The sequence below is a fragment of the Canis lupus genome, chromosome 4 (assembly GCF_048164855.1).
Source record: "Canis lupus baileyi chromosome 4, mCanLup2.hap1, whole genome shotgun sequence".
NCBI lineage: Eukaryota > Metazoa > Chordata > Mammalia > Carnivora > Canidae > Canis > Canis lupus.
In genome coordinates, this window is record NC_132841.1 from 12,258,999 (window position 1) to 12,274,432 (window position 15,434).

At 38.2% G+C, this 15,434-nt stretch overlaps 1 protein-coding gene across 10 annotated transcripts in view; it reads right to left on the reverse strand.

Moving 5' to 3' along the window:
• The window catches only part of FAM13C (family with sequence similarity 13 member C), a 251,300-nt gene that overhangs the window by 76,100 nt on the left and 159,766 nt on the right, over window positions 1-15,434 (reverse strand). The window lies entirely within an intron of this gene.

Sequence of the window (15,434 nt, forward strand, 5' to 3'; positions counted from 1 at the left end):
GCATGTGATCTGATAGATTTCTTATAGTCGTACAGAAAGATACCATTTCTTCACTGAAGATAGTTGGAAATTTCATCCTACCTTGTAACTAACACAATAAATATATTAATTTGTAGGTGACACGATGAAGCTGTGTTTTGCTACTATATAGTTCCTAATAAAAGAAAATGATCAAAATAAGGCAAATCTACTCTGAATCAATTTTTTAAATTTAAATACAAAAAAGCAAAACTTCACTACAGGCAGATGCTGAGCTCAAAATCATGATTTGTCAAATTTATGATATAATAGGATCCATTATGTAACATCCAAGTTTTTCTGCAGTAGTTTGCATGCTATTATATAAGAAGCATATCAAATTATAGTTATTATCCTTATAAAAAGGCCTGCTTTCTTAATAAAAGCTTTAGTCACCATTAAGTCATTTATAAAAAGATTTATTTGGGGACATAACTATTTACAGTTATTATTCAGCTTCAATTTGAGTCCTGAAAAAGTATATATGTCTTCTAAAGGGTCAACAAGATTAATGATTTCTTTAAGTCATGATGCACATTTAGAAATGTCACAAGCATAACTTCTTCAAAATATTCTTATGAATGCAAAATTTGTTCAGTCCAAGGGCATTGCTAACTGTGCAAACAATTTACTTCCAATGAGAAAAGCAAGGAGATGGTAAAACAAAATTCTCTAGGATGCACTGATGTCTACTACATCTGCACAAATCAGCATGTCTCTCCTGAGTATGAGAGGTTGAGGGTCCAACAATGAGTTCAGGGAGCGATCATTCAAACGGGAAAAGAAAGTGAGGAAGAAGACCACTGGCACACTCATCCTATCCCCATCAATTCCCTGAGTTGCAAACATAGTAATATCAGGGCTTCAGAAAATACTAAATTATTCTATCCCACAAATAGGCAAAACCCTCTTAGGAGGAGGAGTTCATGTGTCCAATCCAGTAACATCTAAAATTTTGAATGATTCATAATTTCTTTGTAATATATACTGGTTCTCAAACTGTGTTTCTACAGAATTATGGTAGCACCAGAAGAATGGAAGAGTGATATTCTTTAGTGGAAAAAATATTTACCAGTCTATAGTTTAACCATAAATTTTTCTAGGGCTTTAGTGCTAGCAGATAGCAAATACACAGGTAGCAAACATTAATGGAAAAAAGCAGAAATACACAGGTAGCAAACATTAATGGAAAAAAGCAGAAATAGACTTTGTTGAAAATATGTATTATTGAGATGCAGAGAACAGCCTACTTATAATAAACTCACATGATCTTCCAGGAAAACTACTTATAATCTCCAAATAAATCTCCAGAGCAAGTTTAAGAATTGTGGTCTAACCATCAAAGTTACATTAATTTAATAACCATCTGAATGTCTCCTATGTGCCTGGTATAGTGTTGGGGAAATAAAAAGCAGACTCTAGGCCTTTAGGAGACTTAACAATTCAGTGGAATCTGAAGCAGAGGATAAAACTAACACCCAATCTTAGGGCTAATTTCAGTAAGTCAAAGATCAGGGCTGATATTAGAATGGTAGAAAGGAACTGGGGAATTAGAAACAGAGAGAAAGAGAGCATGAGACAAGGGGATGGCAGAGGGAGAAGGAAAAGCTCTCTTTCCCTCTCTCAAAGAAATAAATAAAATCTTAAAAAATAATCAAGAGGTCTTGGGTATGTGTGGAAAGTGTGGAATAAAAAAGATGGGATAATCACAACTATTTCAAAGTTTTGAGACCATGTGACTAGAAAGATGACAGGTGGTTTTTCTAATGGAGGTAGAAAAATATGTAATTTTGGTGGGGAGAGCAGGCAGTTGGCAGAAAGAGAGGCAATTCATGAGTTTAGATTTAGATATTTGCAGCTTGAAGCAAGGCTGAGATGGGAAAGTAAAAATACCTGAGCAGGGCTCACCCTATAATTGCTACTCTATTGTGTGTTCAGTAGAGGGATATTGTGGTAATGGTAACTGTGATATGCAATGGTCACAGGTTCAGCGCTGATTTTTTTCCCTGCTGTGTGGCCAGAGCCTAGCATGGTTCCTGGACTATGGCACATATTCAGTGCAAGCCTTTGGATGGGTAAATGAAGAAACAAGGAACCAGATCTAATATGATTTCTTGATCTACTACTTACCTGATGTGTGTGCCCACAGGTAAGATAGCAACTTCTCTAAGGCTCAGTTTCCTTGTCTGTAAAGTGAGGATAACAACAGCTATCTCATAGGATAATTCCTGACTGCTAGCTGTATTTTTAAGAAAGATTTTACATACTTATTCATGAGAGAAACAGAAAGAGAGGCAGAGATGTAGGCAGAGGGAGAAGCAGACCCCCTGTGGGGAGCCTGATGTGGGACTCAATCCCAGGACCCTCGGATCATGACCTGAGCCAAAGGCAGAGGCTCAACCACTGAGCCACCCAGACACCCCAACTGCTAGCTGTATTAAAAATAGCACAAGGATTCTAGAATGATATATGAAAATACCATTACAGAATTATAAATGATGATAATTCATGATATATTTAATTAACAATGATCAAAGTCTTGTGAATGAGAAAGCTGAAAAAGACAAAACCTGGGACTTCCTACTCAGGGCCACTGGGCAGTCTCTGAAACTGGCCAGTTAGTAGACAGAAGAAAGTACAGATCTATCACTAAGGAGGTAAGAAGCTAACTAGAATATCATTCTAAATAACAAAGAGAAAGAGGTTATGAGAAAAATGTCAAGGACCACTAACAGTTTACCAGCCCTTACTATACCAGGCTGGGAATGCCAGGTACTGAGATTATTTCATTTAATCCTCATAGTAACTATCTGAGATTAGCATTAGTATACCCATTTGACTTAACAGAAAACAGGGCAGTTATATAACTTTATTCATTCATTAAATTAATATTTATGAACCACTAACTATCTGCCAGGGACTATTACAGATTTTTGGAATAAAAGAGTCAATAAAACAAAGTCTCTGCCCTTATGGAACTTACAATATTCATATGAGGAGAGAAGACCCAAAGAGATAAGCCAGTGATTTCTGGTGTACCAGACGCTAAATACAATGGAGAACAAGAGAGCAAAGCAAGGAGAACAAGGCATGCAAGTGCACTGCCCAAGCTCACAATGCTAGAAAATCTCAATTATCTGGAGATCATGAGAAGGAAAATAGAGAAACAAAAAGCCAGTGGATTGAACAAGATAAAGGTTATGGCCAGAAGAGGAAAGAGAAATGAAGTTTCTCACTAGAGTACTTTAGCAATGAAAAGAGAACTGGAACAGTATCTGGGTGTCTCAAATTCCCTTTTTTAAAAGATCTTTAAAGATACTGCTCAAACCACTTATAATCCTGGCCTACATATTAATGCTGGGTCACACTGAAACATTCCCTCCAATTTTCTTGCTTCCTTTCACCCAAAATAACAATAGGAAAGGAACCAGGCATATCTCTACTATGAGTAGGCCTGTCAGAGCCCTCTGTCAGCTCCAAAACAGCCCCCTCTCCTCTGGTACAGACAACAGGAAATGCAGACTCTGCTCCACAGAGTCTGATTATGGCTCTCAGAACTGATGGGAGTGTCATGCTTCTGAACATCACTCCATCACCATCACTGTCATCACCACCACCATCACTGTCATCACCACCACCATGACCACTACTATATACTGCCACCACTACTACTATCACTGCCACTGCCATCACCGCCACCACCACCATCACCATAGTTGTCACCACCACTGTCATCATCACCATCACCATCACCACCACCACCGTGATCACTACTATATCTGCCACCACCACTGCTGTCATTGTCACTATCATCACCACCACCACTGCTACCACCACCATCGTCATCACCATCACTGTCATCACTGCCACTATAGCCATCACTATTATTGTCATCACCACAACCACCAGCACTGCCATATCATTACCACCACCACTACCACTACCAACATCACCACCATGATATAATTCAAATTAAAAGCAATTATAACAGAGAAATAGAAAATTTAGTTTTGTACTGATATTAGAAGAGCTTCTTCCCAGATTTGGTGACTGCAAAGTTGTAGCCAACCCATTAAAGTGCAACTTTTCTAAAATTTTTGGCGATCCTATATTTCTGGGACTCTAAACCATGTGCTGAGCCAATATATAGTATCATCTTGCAGTGGCCTTCCCTTGGAAGGTATATTGGAATTCAAAATAGCAAAATGAACAAAGCATTAAGATATTTTTCATAGCCTAAGGATAGTATCAAATCATAGTGTAATAATTTGTGAAGAAGCAATATTTTAGCATAGAAATTTTAAATTTATATCAACATTTCAATTATCTATAACTAAATTAAAAGATGAATGTGTTCCCTATCTCAGTGAAATACTTCTCCTTCTATCCAATTGCTCATGGAAGACATCTGACAGTTATTCTGACACTTTCCTCTCCCTTAAGTCCAATTAACATTGTATTATGAGGTCTTAAATTTCTTATTTCAAATAGCTTTTGCGTCTGTCCTCTTCCCTCCACCTCCACCACTACCACCTCAAGCCAAACCACTATAATCTGTCTTTTGGACTATCTCCATGGTCTCCCTACTCCCCCTCTACCCTCTCAAACCATTTTCTACAAAACTATCTGTCCCTACCCTTTTGCACACAGCACTTAGTGACCAAAATTCTTATAGTATTCTAGGATATCCTCGAGTATTTAGCACCTGTCCACCTCTTCAACCTCAATTCATACCATTCTCCCTCTCTGCTTCTAGTACACTAATATTCTTACAGTTTCTTACATGCACCATGCTTGTTTCCACCTCAGGCCTTTGTATGTGTTGTTCTGAGCCCATAATGCTGTTCCCTCTCCACTCTCTCTTCTAATTAACACATTCGTCCTGTAGATACCAGGTAGCTCACAATCAGGTCTCTCTTTTATATGTTCTTGTTGTATTCTGATCCTCATTTGCTCCATAGTCTTTAACTGTGTATTTGCATAATTATCTGATTGTCTCTCACTCATGATGCTATATACTCTATGATTTTATGAGTCTTGCTTATTATTTTTATCTCTAGGGATAATGATGACATTTGGCACATAGTAGGTACTCATATATTTATTAATAAAGTATTCATCCTGGGGCACCTGGGTGGCATAGTCAGTTAAGCAACTGACTCTTGACTTTGGCTCAAGTCATGATCTCAGGGTCAGAAAATTGAGCCCTGCACTGGGCTCCGTGCTCAGGGCTGAGTCTGCTTGAGATTCTCTCTCCCTCTCCCTCTGCCCCTTCTGCTGCTGCTTCTCTCTCTCTCTCTCTCTGTCACATTCTAGCATGCATAAATAAATAAATAAATAAATAAATAAATAAATCTTTCAAAAAATAAATATTCATCCCAGGGTTGTAGAGAGCTGCCAATTCTGGTATATTCCCAAGTGTATATACCATGATTATGATAAAACTCATGCTCTCTCCTCCATCTAGAGCATGCTAGCAGGACTGGCAGGATGGGATGAATCTCACTCCCACAAGCAGATACATTTCTTTCCTAGACGACCTGCTAAAGATAAGCAAGTGGTGCTCTAACCCACATTTAGAAAACCTGGGCAAAAAGAGTAAAAGGACAGCAGCCAGTACGCTTTTCAAGAGTGCATCAAATAGAACCAGAACCTTAAGGCTGAGCCAAGCTGAACCTTGAATCACTCGTAAGAGTTCAAGATATTCCACTGCATTAAATTGAGCTGCTATCTAGAAAGCAACATGGGATACACTAATGTATACCCGGATGACTGCTGCTGACTGTAAGACTGTTGTTTCCTGAAACTCTTTTGAAAACAAAAGGTATATCCCAAGAGGACAACCATCTGAGCAAAACATTCTTTATGTACAAACAATAGCTCTATATGCAGACACAGACAAGATGCCAATAAACTCCAGTAATATTATTAGCAACAATAACAACCGTCAAAACCAGTAATTAAAAAATTCCTTTCTCTGGGGAGTCTGAGCTATATTAAAAGCATTCTCTTATTGGTGTTTTTCTTTTAATCAGATTTCTGTGGACTAAGGAATACTAGGCAGCCACCTTCAAAAATAAAGAAATTAAGGCACTGAATTTAAAATGACCACCAAAGAGACTGCTGACAGAAAACAGAACTAGAGGTCAATAGATGTTCATGACTTTTCAACTCATATATGTACATGTCCAGGTCAATGAACTCCCATAGAGGGAGAAGAAAGATATGGCTAGAGGCAGCATGCTAATCTCTAATAATAATAATATGCCCTGACAGTAATTATTAGAACCCAAGCTTTGCCCCCTCTATACTCCTCTGAAGATTACAATCAATCAGTGTTATTAAAAACAGATTCCTGGGCCATAGTTACTGAATCTGTATTTCCAAAGGAGTGCATTGGTAACATGTATTTTACAAGTGGTTCAGGGGATTCCTAATTGGGAAATATTATCCTAAAGGTCCAGGTTCAGTAATCCAGGAGGATATCAGATGAGGGACTTCTGTGAGTGCAGGAGTGCGGGGAGTGTTTCTGACCTGGCCTCCTAGGGGACACACTGCAGAAGCAGGAAGTGTTATGTCCCTGGTGACACTATGAGAAATACTGAATACAAGGCGCTGAGCTGCACTGGAATAGATACTGCTCCTCACCTTGGTGGGCTGGAACAGAGCCCAGAAACAGCCAGAACCATACCAATGCCCAGAGAATGCGTGGGCAGTAAGACACATGAAGCCAGTGTCAGGACTGAGAGGAGAAAGGAGATAGAATTTCCATGAGTGTGGTTCAATAATACCTCATGAATCAGAAAGAAGAGTTTGGGAAAAGATATTGAGGACAGGGAATCCATTGGGAGCAGAAGTTCTAATACATTATTATTAATAATGATAGTAGCACTTGGTTTGCTGAGCTGGATACAAAGCACTTCCTTGCAACATCTCATTTTCTATTCGCTTAATATGTAATTATGAGACAACTGCTTCCTCTGCCAGGCAGTAGTCAGCCGAGGAGGCACAGTGGCCATAGCCGATGCTTCAGCTCCATGGACAGTTCTGCTCATTCAAATTATCCCCCTCTTAGCACCTGCCAAGTCTCTTCACTTTTCTGCCTCAAGGATTTTGTGAGGCAGAGCTCCTTCCCTCAGCCTGGAAGTGTGGGGGGAGTACCTCCTCTGGGGACAACCCTCAGCCAACAAAGAGGGGAATGTGTGAATAAACACTGTTGCCTCCCAACTTTCATAGGGATATACCTGAGAAATTTTTACAAGTCATCAGGGACTGATCTCCAGTTGACATAAGTGGTAACCTCAATTATGCACCTGCCTTCATTCAGCTCTTCCTCCTCCCCTATTTCCTGCTTCCTGGGATCACCTCTTTGTACCTAAGGCTTTCTATGAGGCTCTGCTTTCTGGAGGAATCTAACATGAGGAAGTGAGCAACATTACAAAGTAAACACAATACCTATCTTTCTGAGTCAGGGACAGGAAAAAAAGCATGCAAATGAAGGTTTAGTTTAGGGACAGATGAAGTGAAAGGGAGATCACAAATAATGGTGGAGGAGAGTGGCTAATTTGAATGAAAGGTAAATATTTAATGAATATTAAATCCTCATTCCACTGGGCACTGTGATATTACATCTAATTCTTGGCTTTCCAACATTCTAGCTTTTAAATTATGAATCAGGATAGCTCTAGGAATGAAAGAACTTAAGAAAAGGCACAGAAGACTTAAGTAAGTGTTAATATTAAACAAATCCTACCTGTTCCCTAATATAGGGAACATATTTTTCTCTTCCATAAAGAAGATATGAACCTCTAATTTCCACCTCTCCTCTTCCCTTTCCATCCTCACTACCACCATCACCTCCCACACGGACAATGCACGGACATTACCTCCTCTGTTTCTCTGCTTACCCACAACACACACCACCTAGAGTAGTCTTTTAAAGATGCAAATCTGAGCATGTTTTTCTCCTGTTGATATCATCCGATGGCTTCCCTTGACTCCAACAAAATCTAAGATCCCTGGCTACAAGGCTCTGTGCAGTCTGGGCACTGCCAACTTTTCTGATGCCATCTAATACATTTTCTCTGCAGTTCAATTTCTCCAGCCCTTTGTCTACCTGTTGAATAAGCCAGCACCTCTATACTTGCTATTCCCAGAGTATCTATGCTACTTAGGATTCTCATTATCTTCATTTTAAACCAAACAAATGCCATGCATACCTGCAACACAATCCCATTCTTACCAATGTGATTTTGGCACAAGATAAACAGAACCTGGATTAGTGTTAGTCTGAGGGGCAAGGGTAAGTTAATGATCAGAAAGGCAAGTCAGGAGCCTGGTTCTCACATGCTTTCACATCACTCAAGTTTGACTAGGCACATTTTGGCAGTTACCTTAAAGCTGGTCCTCAATTCTCTTCTCTCAGTTCCAAGTTCTCTCCATGCCCCTAAATCATTCCAGCAGTATAGTGATTTTCTCTTCCTAGCACTTTTTATCTCCAATCTACTTCTGACAACAACCTTCCTTTCCCTGGGAACTAGCCCTCCACATACACATCCCAAGGGCTCTATAATGTCCGGATTTTTCAATAGGTTTAGTGAGGCCAAAGTTGTTTTCTTGTATTGGTGTTAAGTTCAAGGCTTTAAAAACCTCCTGAAATCTGGCGTTACTCCTGCTTCCACCTTCCCAGGTTTCTTCTCTTGGACCCCATTCCCTTCAAACGGGCTCTAGTATTTCCTTTGTCCCTATTATCTGCAGAGTCATACGGGTTCTCTTGATTAGAGCTCTATGCTGGGTAACCCTGAAAGGCTTGCACTGCTTAAAGGGTATAAAAAAGTCTTTCTTCTACTTTTATCCACAGAATAAAACAATCAAACAAAGAGGTGTCTAGGATACAGGTTCTGGTTTTCAGTGTCATCTGACCCTGGGAAAATCACTTTAATATTTGCTTTCTGATCCCAGCTAATCCAAACCATAAAAGCTACAGATACATTGAAAGTGCTTTTTAAGTTTCTTCTAGTTAACAATAATAATATTTAAAAGTTTCATTCTTCTATCATACTTTCCTAATATTCCTGTTCACCTCAAATTGAGATAAAATGGTTCAAAGAAATAGAAAATAAAACTACTGGGGATCCCTGGGTGCCTCAGTGGTTTGGCACCTGCCTTTGGCCCAGGGCGTGATCCTGGAGTCCCAGGATCGAGTCTCACATCAGACTTCCTGCATGAAGCCTGCTTCTCCTCTCTCTGTGTCTCTCATGAATAAATAAATAAAATCTTTAAAAAAAAAAAAAAGAAAAGAAAACTACTTAATATGATTGCAGTGACAGCAACAAATTTATTTATGGTTCTATATCCTAAACAGTGCATACTATGTTATTTCACTTATAAATAATTTTCCCAGTTACAAACAATAGGAACCCATTGTGGAAAATTTGGGAAACAAAAAGAAGATTTTAAAAATCAGCACACTTAATCATTTCACCTGAAAATAACTACCAATAAAATACTAATTTATGTCTTTCTAGTATATGTTCCTGTATATAACTGTTAAGCAAAAATAAGATCACCTTGTAATTCTGTTATATAATTGCTTTTTTCTTCATGTATAAATAAATCATGAACATGTATCCATATTAATAAAGACTTATAAAGCAGTTTTAAAAATCCACCATGAAGACTGATGTTTCTCAAGAGGGTGGTGGTATGCCCTCTAGAAAGCATTTAGGAAATTTAGGGGCTATTTTTGATTGGTGCAGAGGCTGGGAGAGACTACTGACATTCTGAGGGCTACAACCAAAGCTGCCAGAGTCCCTAAGATGTGCAGGGTAGTTCCACATATCAAAGAGTCGTTTCACACCTGGCATGCCTTCCAAATGTTCTCTGGGAACATTAGAGATAGAAGCAATATTCCCCTAGCACAATCTGAACTAGAAAACTGTAAGGGCTAGTGCATGAAACAGAAATATCTTTGGAGAAGGGGATTGGACTGAACGGTCTCAAACATTCCACCCAGAACCACTATCCTATGATGCTGACAAATACAGAAATCTAACCACATGACTTTCTTTCTAATTCTCTCAAAATTATCAATTATCCATTTTATTCCTATCTTCTTTCATGATCAGATAACTGATAAATTCATATCCCATGTCTCTTTTTAGTTTATGATTTCAAATCCCAAGCCTAGACAGCTTTACCCTTAAGCACAAACCACGGAAACTAAAACGGAAGTACACAAAAATATTTTTAAACAATTCTTACCACAGCAGTATCTATAAATATAAATTACAGAAGTAATCAAAATACACACTAATTTGGAATTTGTTACATAAATGATGGTATATTCACATAACAGAATATCTTACAGTCATTAATATTTTAGAATATTTTATGATATGGAAAAATATAATATTAAGTAGGACAAACAAGTTACACAGAAATGTCTAAGATTTCACATATATTAAAAATGTATATGTATATAAAAAATTACATATATAAAATAAGTTGGTTAAAGATAAAGAAAAATTTAAAAAAAGAAAAATACAGAGAAAGGATGAGTGGGAGCTGTATATGTCATTATATATGATTTGAGTAGATGTGGATGTGGATGTGTTTGTGTGTGCGTGTTTAGTATTAAACATTAGTCTTGAAAAAGAATAAACTTGTAAATGAATACTATGACAGAAACACTGCAGTAGCCATTGCCTCATTGGGAAGATAAAGAGTGAGTTAAAGAAAAACCTCATTCCCATGACGTCAGGAACCCTCAATGCCTAACCAGCTGGTCATTTTTAAATTAGATTTAAGTTTATATGCATACTCTGTCTCCTATAATCACTATTGAAATTTGTCTCCTAAATTTAGTCCAAGATAGGCCAAGAAGTTTTCTAAGATGTTGAGGTATTAAGGACAAATTTTTTCGTTCCATCTCCTAGAAATATTATTTGTAACACAAAGCTATGATACCAAAGTTTGTAAAATACGTTTCTTGTAGAAAATTGTATATTAGAATATTCATTATGAAAAATTAAATTTGTTCACCTTAGCCATAAATGAAGCTGAGGTTGGTGATAATTACCCCATTACTCTATTATTCAACTTACATATGAAGATTGTATAGTCAGAATGCACAATGCATTCTCGTCTAGCTTTATACCCTGGAGCCTGTTTGAAGTGAATTCAATCTTAATGTATCAGGAAGCCCCTTTCCTAAACAACTTTTTATGCCACATTAAAGCAATAGCAACAATATAAGGAGTACACTAGTGATGAGCACAGTGTGATATATGAAAGTACTGAATTACTATATTGTATGCCAGAAACTAATAGAACACTATATTTAACTAACTGGGATTAAACAAAAACTTAAAACAATAACAAAAATACAAAAACATACACTAAAATGGATGACCATAGTTATATTGAGGTAGTAAGATTACAAGAAATTTTTATTTCCTTGGATTTTTTAATATTTTCCAACATAACCATGTTCCATTTATTATATTTAATCAGAGAATATCTCCGAGTTTCTCACTTATCTTTTTGGCTAACCACTGTCCAGTGAAAGTGCTAACAATTTATAAACTAACCAAGGGAAGGCAATAATAATAATAATAATAATAATAATAATGATGATGATGGAGGGTTTCATTCCCAGAATAATCAAGTGTGGGCTCTTTATCAGTTCAAGGGGTTGGTGATTTGGTGTACGATATTTTTGTGCTCTACAGCAGGAGGAGGAATTATTTTTATCTGTGACTGCAAGAGCTTGTTTTATTAAGCTAAAATCTTTCCACATCTAATCCTTTAAACATCTAGAATGTCAAGCATGTTTAGTATTAGAGCCAGAAGAGGATGGAAAAATCATCTGACCCAAACTCAAGTTAAAGGGGACTGAGCGATTTGTATGAAGTGACTAAGGTCACCTGAAAGACATGAGATAAGACTGCATTTCTTAATTTGAATGTTCTTTCCATTCAACCAGATTGTTTCTGTGCCCATGAAGATGGCGGCAGGATCAGGGGATGAAGAAGAGGCCTCACTATATGGCTTCCTTCCTAGGCAAAGTAAGCATTTCAGAGCCCACTCGTCATCCAACTATATAGCAGGGAGTCTCAAAACATTATCAAGACAAAGTAATTTTTTTTGTTTATACCTCATTGTTCTCCTCCTCCTCTGCTATTAGAAAGAAAGAAAGAAAAAAGAAAGAAGAGAGAAGGAGGGAGGGAGGGGAAGGAGAAGGGGGTGGGGAAGGAAAAGAGAAGAGAGAGGAGGGAAAGGGAGGGGAGGGGAGGGAAAGGGAGGGGATAGGAGATGAGAGAAGAGGAGGGGAGGGGAGGGGAGGGGAGGGGAGGGGAGGGGAGGGGAGGGGAGGGGAGAGGAGAGGAGAGGAGAGGAGAGGAGAGGAGAGGAGAGGAGAGGAGAGGAGAGGAGAGGAGAGGAGAGGAAAAGAAATCCTAATAAGAACATGTTGGCAACATGCAGAGTCCTTGCTCTGGTACAGTCCAAGAAGGCAGATCTTGTCTACTATGTTATTAAAAATCTCTGGGTCCTCTTTCTTTTACTCATTCTTTCTCTTTTTAGCAGAGATCATTAAGATTTTTCTTACTTCCACAAGAAAACACTTAAATAAGAAACAATTAGCTATTAAAATAAACACAAATTGTCTATGTCAAAAACAAAAGCTGAAAGGATTTATTCCCCATGGAAAAGCTGCTGGAAAAGCTGCTGCCAACAAAACTTCCTCTTTCCATAAAGCAACAACACTTTGTCTTTCTTCTGGAATGTCACAAAAATAGTCAAAGCCACCAAACACCATTATTCTTGCTAATACACCAATCCTCAACCCCCTCTAACTGGGGACTTCCAGATGAAGAGGCTAATAAACTCCAATTCACAAATGTAACCACCAACTTAATTAGTAGTGACACAATGCTATAGAATAGCTCCTATTTATACAGACAAGGTCTTTAATGACATTAAAAGTTTAATGCTGTCATAAATTTTAATACAATATTTTAAACACAAGTGAGTTAATCACTCTCAAAAGTAAATTTACTTAGCTAGCTAAGAAATCCCCAGCTTCATTAGTATTCTGTTATATTCATAAATCCTCCTTTGTCATATCTGAGGGTTCATAGGATTGGCACTGGCTGTAGCTGTATAAAAAAATAAATCAAACTTATGCATATTCATCAAGTGACTGCTCTGAACAGATTGATGGAATTTGTCTTGGCTCTGTTATAAGGGGGGGTGAGGGTTTAAGCAAATCATGGTCTCACTAGGTGTCAAACTAGAAAATGAGAGGGTTGTATTAAATGATTAGCAAGGCTTCATTCTTGCTCTAACCAAATGCAGTTCTATAATATTACATGTTTTGAAAAGCTCCAGGTACTGAAGAGCATACCAGAGTAGGGTAATACATAGCCCCTCCATTCAGATGCAATGAAAATCCAAGTTAAAATGTAAATACATCATCTTGGAAAGGAGACAGTATCAGACATTACCTTATTAGGGCTTAGCTCCAGGCAGCTAGAGTACCCAGGATGAGCAGTTGCTGGGAAGAAAAGGATTAAAGCAGGCATTATAAATCAAATGCCTGTAGAAGCCAGGCAAGGAGCATAAATAAGCAGGTGGATCTGGTTGGAAGTTGTGGAAAAATGGACAGCTGCTCCTCAGCTCCAGCTAATTGTTGTTAATAGGAATATAGACCCTGGGTTATCCCATCTTTCGTTTTTCAAAAAGAATCTCCCAAATCTATAAAATCTTATGAATTTTAAATATTGAATCAAAATATTTTAAAACATTCTACAAGGCAAATATAGATTTCTACATTAGATAAACCACAAGATCAAACTTAAGATCTCTGCTGTGGGGCACTGTACAAGGAATTAATATAAGGACAGAGGAGACATGGAAAATAGGAGGAAGGATACAATGAAAGAGGATCGAGGGGTGAAATCAGTCTGAGGTTGTCTCTGTTGAAGAACAAGCAAACTGGGAAGTAGAAAGGGGTTATCCTAGGATAGTGTTTCTAAACTTTTTTGGGGTCATGAGTACCACAAGAGATTGTGCTGAATGCTTTAGAGATTTTCCCTGGAAAACTAAGCTTTTATATAGTAGGCAAAATAACTGCCCACACGCACACTAAGGTGCCTGTCCTCATTTTTTGTCCTACTCTGCATGTTACTCTACACGACAAAAGGGATTCTAAAGATATGGTCCTTCAAGTTAAGGACCTTGGCCCAATCCAATCCCATGAATCCTTAAAGTCAGAAAATCTCTCTTGGTCATGGTCAGAGGGAGATGTATGGAAGATGCTCAGAGATGTAATGTTGCTAGTTTTGCAATAGAGGAAGGGGCACAAGCCAAGCAATATAGGTAGCCCCTGGAAACTGGAAAAGGCAAAGAGACAGGGAGTCCAGAAAGGAATGAAGGCCTACTGACACCTTTATTTTAGCCCTAGGAGACCCATGTTGAATATCTACAGAACTATAAGATTATAAATGTGTGGTGTTTTAAATCACAGATTTGTGGTCCCTTGTTACAGTAGCAACAGAAAGCCAATTATAATATATACACTCAAACTTTGGAAAAAACGTTCATCAACTTCCCTGAAGCTCATCCACAGACACAGATATAGGCTTTTTGTGCTAGAAAGGGCTTAATATACAACATGGTCTGAAAGCTGAAGGTATGAAACTATTTTTCCTTGGCATACATGCAAAGATCAATTCCTGCCTCATAACACAATGAGCTCCAAAGTCTCACTTCTACAAGGATGGATTCATTCTCTGAAGACTAACCACTCTTTTGAGTCTCATTGAAATGACATATGACCCCTTGATTGACAGAAAGATCTTTCTTCCCTTTTTCAAAGTGTTTATTATGCACAATTCTCCCCCCACCCCCAAGAAGGTGACATTTTATACCTGCTGAGATTTAGCTTGGCCCTTTCCATTACTTTGAGTCAAACCCAGGTCTAGAGCATCCTGTTACAGTATCATGTCTCTATCAAGATCTTATTAGGTACCATATGCCTGAACCTGGCCAAATGCTGGCTTAAAAGGGAAGAGAAGTGTTATCAGGAATGTGAACTACCTGACTCAAAGTTGTTTTTAGCCTCAGATCTCATTTCACCAGTTCATCAAGTTTCACAATCCCTGTAATATTTTGAGATTTTTTTTTTAAAGTTTCATTAGAATGTCCCTAGGTAACGCTACCATGGCTGTGACAAATAACTCAGCCTAATCTAAATACTGAACTTAACAGTACCAGACATAAGTGGCCTAACACCATTTCTGATCTGACACTTAACTCCAGATCCTGTGATTGCCAACACTGGAGTACAAAATAGTCTGGAATGGGGGCTAGCTCAGAAAGCTAGATCTCATCAAAGTAGAACCTGGAACCTA